General features: G+C 37.4%; 1 protein-coding gene across 1 annotated transcript in view; it reads right to left on the reverse strand.

Annotated features, from left to right (window-relative positions):
• Nucleotides 1-14,419, reverse strand: part of USH2A (usherin) — a 642,834-nt gene that overhangs the window by 536,294 nt on the left and 92,121 nt on the right. The window lies entirely within an intron of this gene.

Raw genomic sequence — 14,419 nt, forward strand, 5'->3', positions numbered from 1 at the left:
TGCTCCTTGAAGATGTCAGGGACACCCCCACTTTAGGGTATGTGCATTGGCTGCCTGGGTCCCCTCCTACAGATTTCGAGACAACTAACTCCCTCAGCACATTCAGGGCTCAAACCCAGTGTCACCTTCTTAATGAGCCTGCCCTTGACTACATATCTAAATTGCAGCTCCCTTCCTTCAAAAGGCACGCCAGAGACCTTTTCCCTTGTCCAATTTCTTCCATAGCAATTAACTAAGTAAACAGATTTACTTATTTTTACATTTACTGACTACTACCTTTCCTCTCTTCTCCTTAAACCATACTACAATGTAAACTCCGGAAGAGCAGGGGTTTTAGTCATTTTACCATTTGGGAAATGCATGACTTCATTTTACAGAAGAAGAAACTGAATCTCAGATCAAGTTACTTATTAACGGCCAGACAGCTAGTAAATGGCCAAACTTCCACATCCATGCTTATAACCACTGTGCTAAATTCACTCGAATTGATATAAGCTACAATCTAATCATAGCAATGGGAAGAGGGCTAGACGCAAGGAAGGTCAAGGCAGTGGGCAATACCTGTGAGGAGCTGGACACACAGTGGAAGAATCAGGCAAGTAGCCCAGTTACTGTTTTGTGAATAACTCTGTTGTTTGCTAATGGGTGCAATACGCTGCCTAGTGACCAGACTCAGGACCTCTCTACTCTGGACCATTCTGCAAAAGCTAGCTGTCCCAGATTATGTAGCAATGGTGGATATGCATGGTCAACTGTGTGAGAATTGAAAACAATGAATTTGCCAGGAAAATTCGTGACAACTTTGCAATCATTATCTTAAGTCAGTTTTCTTATCCATCCTCTACATTGAGATGGGATTCTATCAGAGTGAACTTGAGGCATCAAATAATCCATAAATGATTCCTATTGTGTGTGTAAAAACAACAGCATTAGAGAAAATACGAAGAATGATTTAAAGATTAATAAATTAGGTAAGACAATATTTATCAGAGGTTCTCTGTAATAGACACTATATTTTAAGTAATTCAAAGCAACACTGTTTAAAAAGCAGAAATGTCTGTCTTCTTAAGCACTCATTTGGCGGGTGGTAGAGAAAAATCTAATGTTCTATAGAGTACATCTTCTCAGAGAATTCTCTAAAAGCCAATGAGGTAATGTTGATGTTGCCAAACAAAGTTAAGAATTTGAAAAGCAAACTCAAAATTTAAGAACAGGAAGTCTGTCCTGGAAATTAGATTTCCAGGGTTTTGTTTGAACAGAAAATACAAATGAGGGTAAAAAAATTTTAATGAGTAAATTCTTCAGAATATTCCTTTTTTTAATAGAGATGACTATACATTTTTTTTTAACACAGAAATTCTTTAACTTTTATTTTTCCTTGCTTGGGATCTCATTCATTCATGTTGTCATCAGCAAATGTTCGTTTGATCACATACTATTACACAGTATATATACCCTATGAGCCATATGAGGTCATATTATGCAAAAGATACTTCTCAGTTTCTACCATTTCTTCCCTCAGAATTGCCAGCATGATCCAGAAACTGTATGCAGAATGTTTTCTGTGAATCTAATCCTCCCCCAATCCATTTAATAAACTATCAAGTTAACTTTCATCCAAAGGGAACCCTCCTGCAGTGTTGGTGGGAATATAAATTGGTACAGCCACTAAGGAAAACAGTGTGGGGGTTCCTTACATAACTAAAAATGGAGTGGCCATATGACCCAGGAATCCCACTCCTGGGCTCATATCTGGGAGAGACAAGAGCACTAATTCAAAAAAGATACATGGATCCCAATGTCAGCCATAAAAAAGAATGAAATAATGCCATTTGCAGCAACATAGATGGGCCTAGAGATTATCATACTAAGGAAGTCAGACAAAGACAAATATCATATATCACATATATGTAGAACCTAAAATATGATACAAGTGAACTTATTTACAGAACAGAAACAGACTTACAGACATGGAAAACAAACTTATGGTTACCAAAGGGGAAGGAAGGGGAGGATAAATTAGGAATTTGGTATTAGCAGATACAAACTACTATATATAAAATAGACAAACAGTAAGGACCTACTATATATATAGCACAGGGAACTAAAATCAGTACCTTATAATAACCTGTAAAGGAAAAGAATCTGAAAAATTGTATGTGTGTATATATAAATATGACTGTAAATAACTGAATCACTTTGATGTATACCTGTAACACTATAAATCAACTATACTTCAACAACAACAAAAAAGAGAGAACTTGGGAAGAAAATTTTCATCCTTTCCAATTCTGTTATGATACTTCTGTGGCATTTCGAAGATGAGGTGGAGGGAGTGGAACACTCTAGGTGTAGAAAATAAAAGGATGCACTTTCTGTAAATAAAATTAAGATCAAGTAAAAGTTGTTTTGCTTTTTATGATCACCAAGTGCTAGCAATTCTAAACAATGAGTGTGACACACAGCTTCCTCCCAATGGGGTGAACTGCTTCCACTGCCCCTCCCCACCTGGTACACCACTGTGTCACTTCCATGCTCAAAGATATTCAATAGCTCCCTATTGCCTATCTAACAAAGTCCAAATTCCATGATATGGCTTCAATATACCTCTCTAGTCTCATGTAACATTATTACCCAACCCCAGTGATGGCCCCAGAGTTTCTAGTGGAAGGGCTGGTTGGCAGCCATCTGGATGGAATTGGTGCTCAGGGATTGTTTTGTAGCTACACTTGCATAGTCTGCACACTATTCGTCTTTAGATTATAAACTATTTTTAATGGCTTTATGGAGGACAATGGAAGGAAGAGAAAAGTGACAACGTTGGGGGGAGGGACTTGATGTCTGCTAAACCACTTCTGTCTGCACTGTTCATTTAGTATCACGTTCTCTGCAAGTAATAATAGTTTTACTTTTTGACAATCATTATTTTTAAATATTTTTCATCATCTTGTACTACTTTCAGCCTCTGTTACAATTCTGAATAGAAATTGTAAGAACAAACATCCTTGTTTTATTCCTGATCATACAGGGAAAATGTTTAATGTTTATTGTTAAGTATGATGCTAAGTTAAGTTTCTTTGCAGATGCCCTTTTCAGATTGAGGAAGTTTTCTTCTGTTTCTAGTACACAGAGAATATTTATCAAGAAAGTATTTTAAAACTTTTTTAAAGTTTTTAAACATTTATTGAGATTATTATAGGAGATTTGTTGTTTACCGTATTAATTGATTTTCAAATGTTAAACCAACCTTGCATTCCTAGAATAAATGCCAACCAGTCATGATGCATTGCCTTTATTATATATTTCAGGTTTTAATTTGCTGAAATATCATTAAGATATTTTACATCTATGTTCATATGGAACATTTGACTTGTTCGAATGGATTTGTTTTCAAATGTTTTCTCAGGTTATGGGATCAAGGTTAAGTAGCCCTCACAAAATGAGTTGGAAAGTATACATTCCTCCTCCGTTTTCCAAAGAAGTTTATGTAGGACCGATATGATTTATTACTTTAAGTCATTGGAGAATTCACCAATGAAGTCATCTGGGCCTGAAATGTTTCTTGTTGAAAAGAAATTTGAATTCTAATTACAAATTCAATATCTTTACTTCATAGGGAGCTATTTAGATTTTCTATTTCTTCTTATGTTAAGTATGCAATAAGGTTATATTTCATCTTCTGTTAGTTTTGTATTAATTTCTCTATTTCATCTAGGATGTCAAATTAGAGAGTTTTTCATAATATTTATTATGATCCTATACAGGTGTTTGTACAATGTGCTGTGATATCCCTTTTTTATTTCTGATGTTGGCAACTTGTGTTTTTCTTTTATCAGTTTGTCAGTTTTATTAATCTTTGCCAAAAACATTATTGAGTTTGTTTATTTTCACTATTTGTCTGATTTCTATCTAGCTAATGTTCAGTCTATTTTCCCTTTTGCCTACTCACTTTGTGTTTAGTTCATTCTTTTTTTTTCTTCTCCATCATCTGTCCTCTGGCTCAGAAAACAGTCACCTTTCCTCAATGCCTGGCTGTTATTTTCCAATGCAGTTACTTTTGTTGTTCATCTCCACTTGTCTTTAGTTCCTCCCTTACCAGTTTTATAAGAGACTTAGACTATCAGAAAATAACTGATTTTGGGTTGGATGTAGGAAAAGTTGAGTGACTGTAGTTGAAATACTGCAATGAACAGATAAAAGTGGAGAAAAGGACAGGCAGTGATGGTGAAGTAGGTCCACACAGAAGGAGAAATGGAAGCCATCACATAGGAAGACAAAAAACAAAAGAGCTCAGGCTCACATTTTTTCCATGTATACTATATATTCAGTTTAAGTTAGGCAATGAAAATCAAAAGTGATTTCAGAGGAATCAGAGACAATGATTATAGGCCCACAGAATCTCTCCAAATACCAACATAAAAAGAGAACTAAAAAGCAAAACCAAACCAAACCAAAACAACACAGCCATGGATAATATTTACAATAAAGCTAGGTGACCAAACTCTCCCCAGAAACCCCCAAGGAGAAGCAAGTGGGAACAAACCAACCATCACAAGACCTGTATGGTATTAGTATCTGTGCTGGATAAAGCAAACAGAAGTCACAGCACATCTGATTTTGAAAGACCTCAAAACTAGAACCCCAAGTGCAGGATGCCAATTTGTGAATGGGTGAAGAGATGGCGGGAGATCTTCAGTGGGAACTGAAGGGACTGTGGCAGTCCAGGAACTCTCAGAACTGAAATGAGCTGGGCACATTTCCACAGCAAGGCCCCACAATGAGAAGACACTATACAGAGTGGTTGGGCAGACGAGGTTGTTAATATAAGAACATACTCAAAAATCGAAATTCTCAAGTTAGGATGAGTTTATCACTGGCAATAAGAAAAGATTCAATCTTTCCAAAGTTTGGTTTAAAATAATAATATTAGACAATACATTTCAGGAAGATTAAATTTACTAGTTGCTCAGTGATTCTTTTACTCATTATATATGTACACCTTGATTAGCACAGTACCTAGTACATAAAAGCATCCCCCAAATATTTGTTTACTAACAATGAATCGTTTAAAAATAATTCTTATAGCACTGAAATGTGCTCGGGAGATATTCCAAATGTTATAGGAGCTATAGAAATCACAATGTCTACTCAATTTCAGTAGGTTTAGTAATTATCAGAAGAGTTTCTTAGAATACATTTACTCCAAATTCTCCTTAATTTAAATATTAAAAAGTATATATTCATAGTTTTTTTTAAATATTTGTCTCAATTAAGAATATATGCCATTTTTAAATACTGAAAAAATTTTGATATACAAATCTACATCCAACATGTTTAGTATATTCCAAAGCTGAGTCCTTTGACTATGACCAAATCAATCAGACCTTTAGAAACAGAAGTCCCTGCAGGTCAAGCCCAGGAACCTTCACTTTCAAAATGTTCTGTTAGTGATTCTTACGAACACTAACATTTAAGGACTAGTGCTGTAAGTACTTGCTACCCATTTTTTCACTTTGTTATCAACTCCTAGGGATTTGCTTTTACTCTTTTTGCTTCTAACTTAGCCTTATATCTCACCAAATTATTAAGTCCATCGCTGAGCATCAAAGAAACATAGTGTTTCTGAACTGATTTAATATTTACATTGTTAAGCATCTGAATTTAAATTTTGGAAGTAGACTAGTTTTAGCATTAAAAAAATTATGAAATAATAATCATTTGCAGCTGCTGGTGCTTCTAAGGAAAATGCATATATCTCTATGTATGTATGTACGTGTGTACGTACATTTCTTTCTTCCTTTCCTTCTTCCTTCCTTCCTTCCCTTTCTCTCTTTCTCCCCTCCCTCTCCCCCTCACTGCCTCTCTCTCCCTCTCCCCTTCCCTCCGTCTCTCTCTCTCTCCCTCTCCTCCTCCCTCCCTCTCTCCCTTTCTTTCTTTATATAGTGTATTCTCCCTGCTAGGAGTTTGCTCAGCCCTAGGATGTGGACCCTGAGAATTACTACATATTTGCAATATAGACAAAATGACTTCTTTCCTTAAGCTTCTGCCTCGCTAGAGAAGAAAAGTCCACACTGATGTAACAGGCTACCTTTGTAAGGTACTCATTCCACTTCAAAAATAAATAAATGAATCTGCAGCGGTTTCTGCCACATATAAATGTCACGAATTGAAGAATGCCAGGTGAATAATGTACATCATAATACTTGTTTCCATTTAAGTGTTTTGCGATACTGCTGTTTATCATCTTGCTCAGCTGTCGAAAATATTCATTTGAGAAGAAAAGCTCCTACGCTGGTGTAAAACCAAGATGTCTCTTCTCCTGCATTCTACAATGCCTGTCATTTGTCAGGCTGGTGTATTTTTATAACTTCCCTCCCTCTCCAAAAGGCATTTCCAAGAAAGCACTCTCCAAACTTCCCCACCATAATCTCTAAGGAGAGTGCAAAAAAGGTAAAATTCTGAAGCATGCTCAAATAAAGCGAGAGTAGGAACGGAATACATCTTTCTCTCAGTCTTCTGAGCGTTCACAACGGAGAGTGTAAAGAGGTTACCTACGCACTGTTGCTCCTAGAGCAATGGTTACATCCCTGAATGGCTTAACAGGAAATACTATAACTACAGTCCTAGTTCTCAAAGGGGTCTAATTCCACACTGCATCGGCCTTTCCCCCTCTGGTTTAGGTCTATTTCACTCAGAGATTATAAACTGCAATTTGTTAAAGATGCATACAATAGAAGTCACCACGTTAAATTAGAGTATTTTATAAATGTCATCTGAACGGCACAACAATAGTGTGGTCTTAGTGTAATTTCCTGCAAAAATTAATATAGTAGTTATTAACAAGACGGCGTTTGACTCTATCAAAATGAAAGATATCATCATCGTTTTTCAAAAATATGTCCAACATGAATAAATGCATGCTCCATGTCTATCGTCAATGTTGTATAGAAAAAGGCTTTTAGAAAAGTTAACTCATTCGGTTTAACAACTTTTGTTTTATTCTAGTAAAAGTGATCAATGTTGCTGGGAACTTACACAGTAGAATGCTTGAGTATTACAGTGTTAGTTTATTGAACTAGTGAAAATGTGAATTCCAAGGATATTAAGAGATGTTTGTCTGAGATGATAAAGAAACTAAATAAAGCTTTTAAAAAGTATCTTTACAAAATATTCAAATTAGTTTCTGAGGATGATAATGAACTGAATCCTTGGCATACAGGAAGCACTAAGGGGCTACATTAACTCCTCAATATCACTGAAATCTCCATTTGACAATTGCATTGGTTCTAAGAAATTAATTTGCCACTGAATTATACACATTGCTATATCCTAAATATTTAGCATTTTTTAATAGTTAGGATTAAATTAAAAGGATTTGGAATAATAATCCCAAAACAAGTGGATATGTTTCCTTCTGATTTTTGAGGAGTGTATATTAATAATTAATAGCTAGCTCAGAAACCGGCGGTGGGTTTATGTGCCAGGCTCTGTAAGACCCATGTCTCTAACCTCAAGTTGGACTCTGGAAACCAGTAATATGAGTTCTGAACTTCTTCTCCACCATGTTATCACTTATGTGATCTTGGAGGTACTACCTAACTTCTCAGAGGGTCACTATCCTTAACTATACAATGGATAAACTAATAATTACTTCATCAACTTTGTTAAGTACTGAATTAACTGACTATAAGTACTTGGCACCACACTTTGTACATGGCAAATGGAAATCAAATGAAATCTATAAGATTCGTACAGACTAGCTTCTGTCCTCATGCATTTTTAGCAGTACGTCATCCATCTGCCAATCTGTCTCACACATTTCAAAATGTGGCACTCCCACGCATGGCACTAAAACCGCATGTGGGTAGATCAAGGTAGAGATCAGTTCTTCAGCCTCACAGGAGCTGAGATGCTCCCCAGTTCTGCAGGAGACTAGAGTCTGCTGCCCTTGACTCTGGTTTGCCCTTGGTCCTGGGAGCACACCTCCCTCTGGAAATGATCGGCATGTCGGTTTGGTGCACCAAGAAGCAGGCTGGCTATATTATTCTGTTCCTGAGCAAATCAGTACATCAAAAAACACAAAAAAAGGGTCATTACAAGGTACTAATATTTAAAACATATTTACTACATCTATATCTAAATAATTTTTTAATCATAATCCCTATATTTATCTACCAATACATATATACATTGTATATATGTATCAACCTATGTATATGTAACTATACATATATATGTATCATATGGTGGTTACTCTTGCTAAAAGTTTTAAAATACTTATATTTTGAAATTGTCCTCAAGATCTATGATCCCTAAGCATCCTTGATGCAATTTTGCACTTTATGCTTATCCTCTCATCTCACAGCTCCTAGAGGGGCAGTGATTGTTTTCTCACTTGCTTGTCCCTGGGGACTCTCTCTCACACATGCTCATGAATGGGTCTCTTCACCTGCGTGCAAGGTAGTTCTCCTCCCACCCACATCCAGTTCTCTTTTGCTGACATGTGCTGACAGACCACCATTAGATCAGCAGACCACCTTCCACTGGTACCTCTGCACCTACACAGGGTCCAGTCCCAGGCCAGCACTGCCATCAGTATTTGTAGTCTGGTAGCCCCATGGTGCTGGATGAAGTGCTCTATTCTCAAGAGCTCCCCTTCAACAGAAGCCACTCTGTTCCACATGCAGAAGAAAACATCCTGTTGAGTTCCCTTCTGTCACATGCACACTGAGCAGGAATGACTGGTTCCCTATCAAGATCCATTTTACTCTTCCCTAGGACACAACCCGAGCTGGGAAGTGGCTACCTAGCCAGGGACTACGTTTTCCCAAACTCCTATTCAACAACTGTAGCCATGTGACTTGCTCTCAGCAACAGGACGGTATCAGAAGAAGACGTGTGCCTCTTTGGGACCAAGGCTTTTCAAAAGGTAGGAGCTGCTTCTCCACATTGTCTTTTTCCTTTCCTAGAAAAAGGCCAAGTCACTACAGAACTGCCCTGAACTGTCACATGGAGAAGAGCCACCAAGTGACAAGGAACAGCTGATTTGGAGGTATTACAGGAACAAGAAATAAACTTCTATATTGTTTGGGCCATTAGGCATTTGGGGGTCTATTTGTTACATCTGTTTAGTGTATCCTAACTACCGTCAGTAGCAATGCAATGGACCTTGCTATTATCTCACACTTGTTAGTTAAATCAACAACCAGTTACTACCTAACATCCTTGCAGCTATTGAACTTGGTCTTAAATGCGGAGGTATTATTATGTGGCCAAGTTTGTATACCCTGGCCCTTGGGATGAGTTATTCCCAAAGAGCTGCCAGGTATGTCCAGACATGTGGTATCAACTTAGGCTGAGGCTGAGAACCTCACCTCAGTTACAGCTTCATCTATTTTACCTTCAGTTGCCACACCCTTGGTTCTGGGATAACTTCTTCAGTATGAGCCTTTCCATCAAGCTCAGATTCATTTTCTCCTGTTCCCATTTGCAATCCAGCACCTTTGTTCCTTCCTTTGTATCTGGCCATCAACATTCTCAATCAGTTGTTAGTCAGCACACCAGTTTCAAGAGACATGTTGCCCGTGAATGAGTTACCACATGACTTGTACCCCAATCCTCATATCTTTCTTTCAAGCTTCAGGCAGATGCCCCACCTTTCATATCCTTCACCATCCTAATGCTTAGAGCACATACCCATGCATCGGACTATTCAGGGTCAGTCTCCTTATGAGGCTGAAGAAAGCATTACTTATATTTGTCTACTTTAAGTCTTTAATACAAGGCAATATATTTCTGGAAAACTCATACTAGTGACTTTTGGATATACTGTGGTAATTAATAACAAATACCTAGCTCTGAGCAGAGGAGAAAGCATTGAGGAACTGCAGAAAATGGTCCATAATGCAAAGAAAGTATATTCTGCTCCTTTCTTAAATGTATTTCCTTGAAAATTCTCACCCTGGTAGATCAATTTTCACGAGTAGGATTTTTGTTCCTTATGGATTCCATCTTCCATGGGTCAGACCTGGAAATACTCTCTTCATTGATGCCTTCCCATTTCATCTAATTCATCTCAACCCCTTGTCTCTTGCCTTATTAATTTATTTCTGAATGTCTTGATCATTTCTCTCTCTTCTGGCTCTATTACAGTAATCTACTGATGACTTACTGAGCATTACAGCCGTTCTTCTCTCTTTTTATGTAATTATATTTTCAGTTTTCAGCCAAATTTTAGACTCCCTTATTTACTGTTTTTTATTTCCACTTTTTAAAAAATGTCTTAGGTTACATCCTCTAATCTTGAGGGCACAGTTTAGGGTACAATTAGACTGTAATCTACCAGGGGCTCAGTGGTGTGGAAAACTCAGAAAAACCACTTGATTTCAAGATGGAATTTAGAGGCTAGGACAGAGTGAAGCCACTCCTGACCAAGTGTGTACAAGTGTGCATAAGGACACAACCACATTTACCCTTCCCCCACACAGATCCACCTCCTGCATCTTTTCTCTGTGCATCTTTGACAGACAGTGTTTTAGCAACCTGGTTATTGAAGAGAGGTCTGCAGACAGCAACAGGGCGTCACCCGGGAACTGTCACAAATGTGGACTCTCAGTCCCCCATAAGACTTCCTGAAACAGAATCTGCCTTTGAAAAAGACATCCAAGATATTCATATGCACATTAAAAGCTTGAAAAGTATTGCTCTGACTGACCTACATCTTGTCTGCTGCGGCTTAACTCTCATGGTTTCCTCAGCCAGATCCAAGAACATAGCAAAGTAAGGGAGGAAGAAGGTAAAAAAGTTGGGCAAAATCTCAAGCAGAAAAGCACTCAGACAACACTTCTTGAATGCCTTCTACATGAGGTGGGCCACATGCCAGAGACTCTCTCAAATCTCCTCACCTCATGAGCATCACCCGTGCAGGTGGCTACTCCAGAAACACCAGCAGACGCAGGCAGGGCAGGGGCAGTGGAGGGGCAGTTTGGAGACAGACACTTTACTCCCACCTTGGGTCAGGAACAGACTGGGATCCCCACATATGTGTACTTTAAGTATAACCTTCATAGACCCTTCCCTAAACACCTCAGAATATTTTTTAAGAGCATCATCCAGGCCTGGGGCTCTACTGGGGTCTTCTGGACGTAGGTCACACTAGATGAGGAAAAGGAAAAGAGTGGTCAACCTCCAATTTAAAACAGACGTCGTAATAACTCAGGCACTGAGTTCAAAGGAAACAAGAAGGAAGTGCAGTGACATCCATGGAAACTTACATGTTATTTATTCTAGGAGCCAAGGCTGCTCTTAAGATAAATGGACTTATTTTCCCCAGTGCAGTAAATTAATTTTCTTTTCTTTTTTTTTTTTTTTTTTTTGGCTTAGGTATACCTTTCGGTACTGAAAGCTCTCCTCTCAAAGATACATAAACAAACAAAAAATACACAGGCACACCCCACATACAATTTAAAAGTATATATGGATGCCCTAAAATGCATCCACGGTAGCCCTCGGGATCCAAGGACTCTGCATTAAGGACTCCTCCATAATAATGACTCTCCTCCATTTTCTCCTAATATTACTAATATTATGTGCTTTAGATGGTCTATATGTCTTGACTTTGGCATCAGTAATTTTAGGATTTAGTGACTCACAGCATTACTTCATGCCATTTGCAAGATCTTGGCATTCACAAGAGGAAGAAATTACAACATTTCTTACGGAAGAATAAGGCAGACATGCCATATCTTATGAGATTGGATTGAGTTTCAAATGACAACTGCCAAAGGGAAAGTTTCCCTCCAGAACACAGAGCACACAACACAGTCGACTCAGGCCATTTGGGGCTGGCTTGATTCCTAAGTTATTACAACAAAATGAGACTTGAACTACTGCCTAATTTCCTTGTATGTGCCCTAATATTATTAAGGATTGCAACCGCATGAATTTTAAAAAAGTCCTTGAATTTAATTTTACAGTTTCTAATTCTGACACTGTTGACAGATTTTTTTAGTGTATATTCTGTTCTCCCGCTGAAAATGACAATCAACATTTTTAGAAATCTGTATTATTTAAGCAAAGCATACTTGACACTGTTATTTCCACATATAGTAACAATCTATATACTTTGTGTCTTTAATTGGAGAATGAGAAAACAAGATAAAAATCAAGTAAGATGTGACTGTGACTTAGAGACACAGAATGTGGCGGTTTTAAATTCACGAAAGGGTTCTATTACTATATCTATGTTCAGATTCTTAAATGTAGCTCTCTTTGGCTACATGTCAGGTTTTATGAAAATTCTTTTTTTTCCCCAGCTATAAAAATGATCAACCAAGCAAATTAGGCAGAGAAAAAAATAAAAAGGAAAAATGTTTTTAAAATAAAGAAAATGGTCATTTAAAAAATGTCTTTCCCTTTACGCATTTTTAAGTAAGATTTTTGCACATGGAAACTATCAGAAGCATCTTTTGAAAAACAGTATCCTCTCTTCTTGTCCCTTCTCCTCTCCTGATTCTCATTCCTGAGATCCAAGCATGTGTTGTAATACATGTCAGTGGTTTTTTCCTTCTTACTGCTGAATAATGTTCCACTGAATGGATACATTATACACGGTGCTTATCCAGTTATCAGTTAATGGACATTTGACACTTTGACATTTGACACAGGAGGAGAGTCTCCTCCTTACCGCCGGGCAGACTTGAAGTTCTGACCCTCCACTAGGACTCTGAAAATACTGCCCGAGCTGGCAGGGGGAGAAACACTTCCATTTTCAAGAGATCTCAAAGGGTAACTGCAGGTGTGGATGACATCAGTGGTCAGAGGGGTCCTACCTTCTGAAATGTCACTGCCCTGGGTATGTCCATCTACCATTCCATCCAACAGTTAGATCTACCCCATGAGAGGGGGAGAAGGAGGCCCAGAGCCAGCAGTGCACTGGCACAGGCTCCACGGGATGATAAAAGCGACTCCTCCCAAACCCATGTTGAGTGACTTCTCGCTGGTAGCTTAAAATTTACCCTGGAGGGCTTTTTTCCTAGAGATACCCAGTTGTTAAATATTTGCAAACACAGAACTACAAAAACTATTTCCTACTCTAATGAAATGGACTTGAAATAGAAATTTGAGAAAAATTAAATTTTAATTTCTTGTGTACCAAAGTTGTAAAATTGAGGGACATATCTGCTACATTTTAACATGTAAATAAAAATTGGGAGGTATAACTTTAGTTCACAGTTTTCAATATTGTATACCAAGATGACTTGACCTTAGATCTTCAAGGAAAAAAATGTATTTAAGTGAAAACTTTACATAATGCACAGATTATTATAATAACCACTCTAAATGACCATCTGACTATGAGATCAGTGCTCAGACAGAATCTCTCTTTATTCACTGAACATTTATGAAACAAATATTTATGGAGTGCTTATGATATGATTGAAACTGTTCTCTTTGTTGGGCAGAGAAAAGACGAAGAAGGAAATAAATGAATTTGTTTAATTTGTTTAATGAAGGCTGTAATGAAAATAACATGAAATGATGTAAAAGACAATGATTTGAGAATGTTCTGTAACTGGGTGGGCAGTGACAAGATCTCCAAAGAGGAGATATATCAGTCTTTGAGTTGAGACTGGAACAACAAACAAGACATTCATGGTGAAAATTCAGGGCAAATGTGTAAGGATCAGACATGTAAAGACAGAGTCAGATTTTTCAAACCAACGTACATAAAATTGTAGTATGGCTCTTTCAGAAAACAGCTCCTCAATATCACCACATAAAAATCGTAGAAATTGCCTTTGTCAATTATTTTTCTACTCTTCAGCTTTTCACTGAAGCATGTAATGTTCTCTCATTAGCACACTCTGGTTAATCTGAAGGTCTTCAAACCCAGACTTTAGCTCACTTTATATCTGGCTTTTGTTTGTTAAAGCAGTTTTCAATGCATGCTAAAAGTTACACGACAAATATATTTTGCCTTGAACTTATTACCTTCCTCTTGTAACCTTTTTTTCTTTAACTAGATTGTGACTTATGCTCCCAATCACTGCATTCTCAATTATTTGCAAGAGAATATGTAATTATTAAAAATTAATACAATCATTGAATTGATTTTTCAAAGTAAATTTGTTCTTTATCCATTTTCATGTGGTAGTATTACCAGACCAGGTAAAAAGCTCCAGCTGAGGACAGCACATTTAAACATGGAGGTGCTTTCTCTGATTTCTAATACAGTTAGGATCTGTGTTCTTATAGGTTGGACATCAGTATTTGTGATGTTGGTAATGAAAATGTACGAAGTTATAAAAATCCATTCTACTGTTAGACAAAAGGTTAAAATAAACTTAGAACAAAGCTGTCATAATTTTCATTTGGATTTATGTGCAAGTTACCTTTGCTATATACTATCTTCTATAGA

This window comes from Camelus bactrianus, chromosome 23 (genome assembly GCF_048773025.1).
Source record: "Camelus bactrianus isolate YW-2024 breed Bactrian camel chromosome 23, ASM4877302v1, whole genome shotgun sequence".
NCBI classification, from domain to species: domain Eukaryota; kingdom Metazoa; phylum Chordata; class Mammalia; order Artiodactyla; family Camelidae; genus Camelus; species Camelus bactrianus.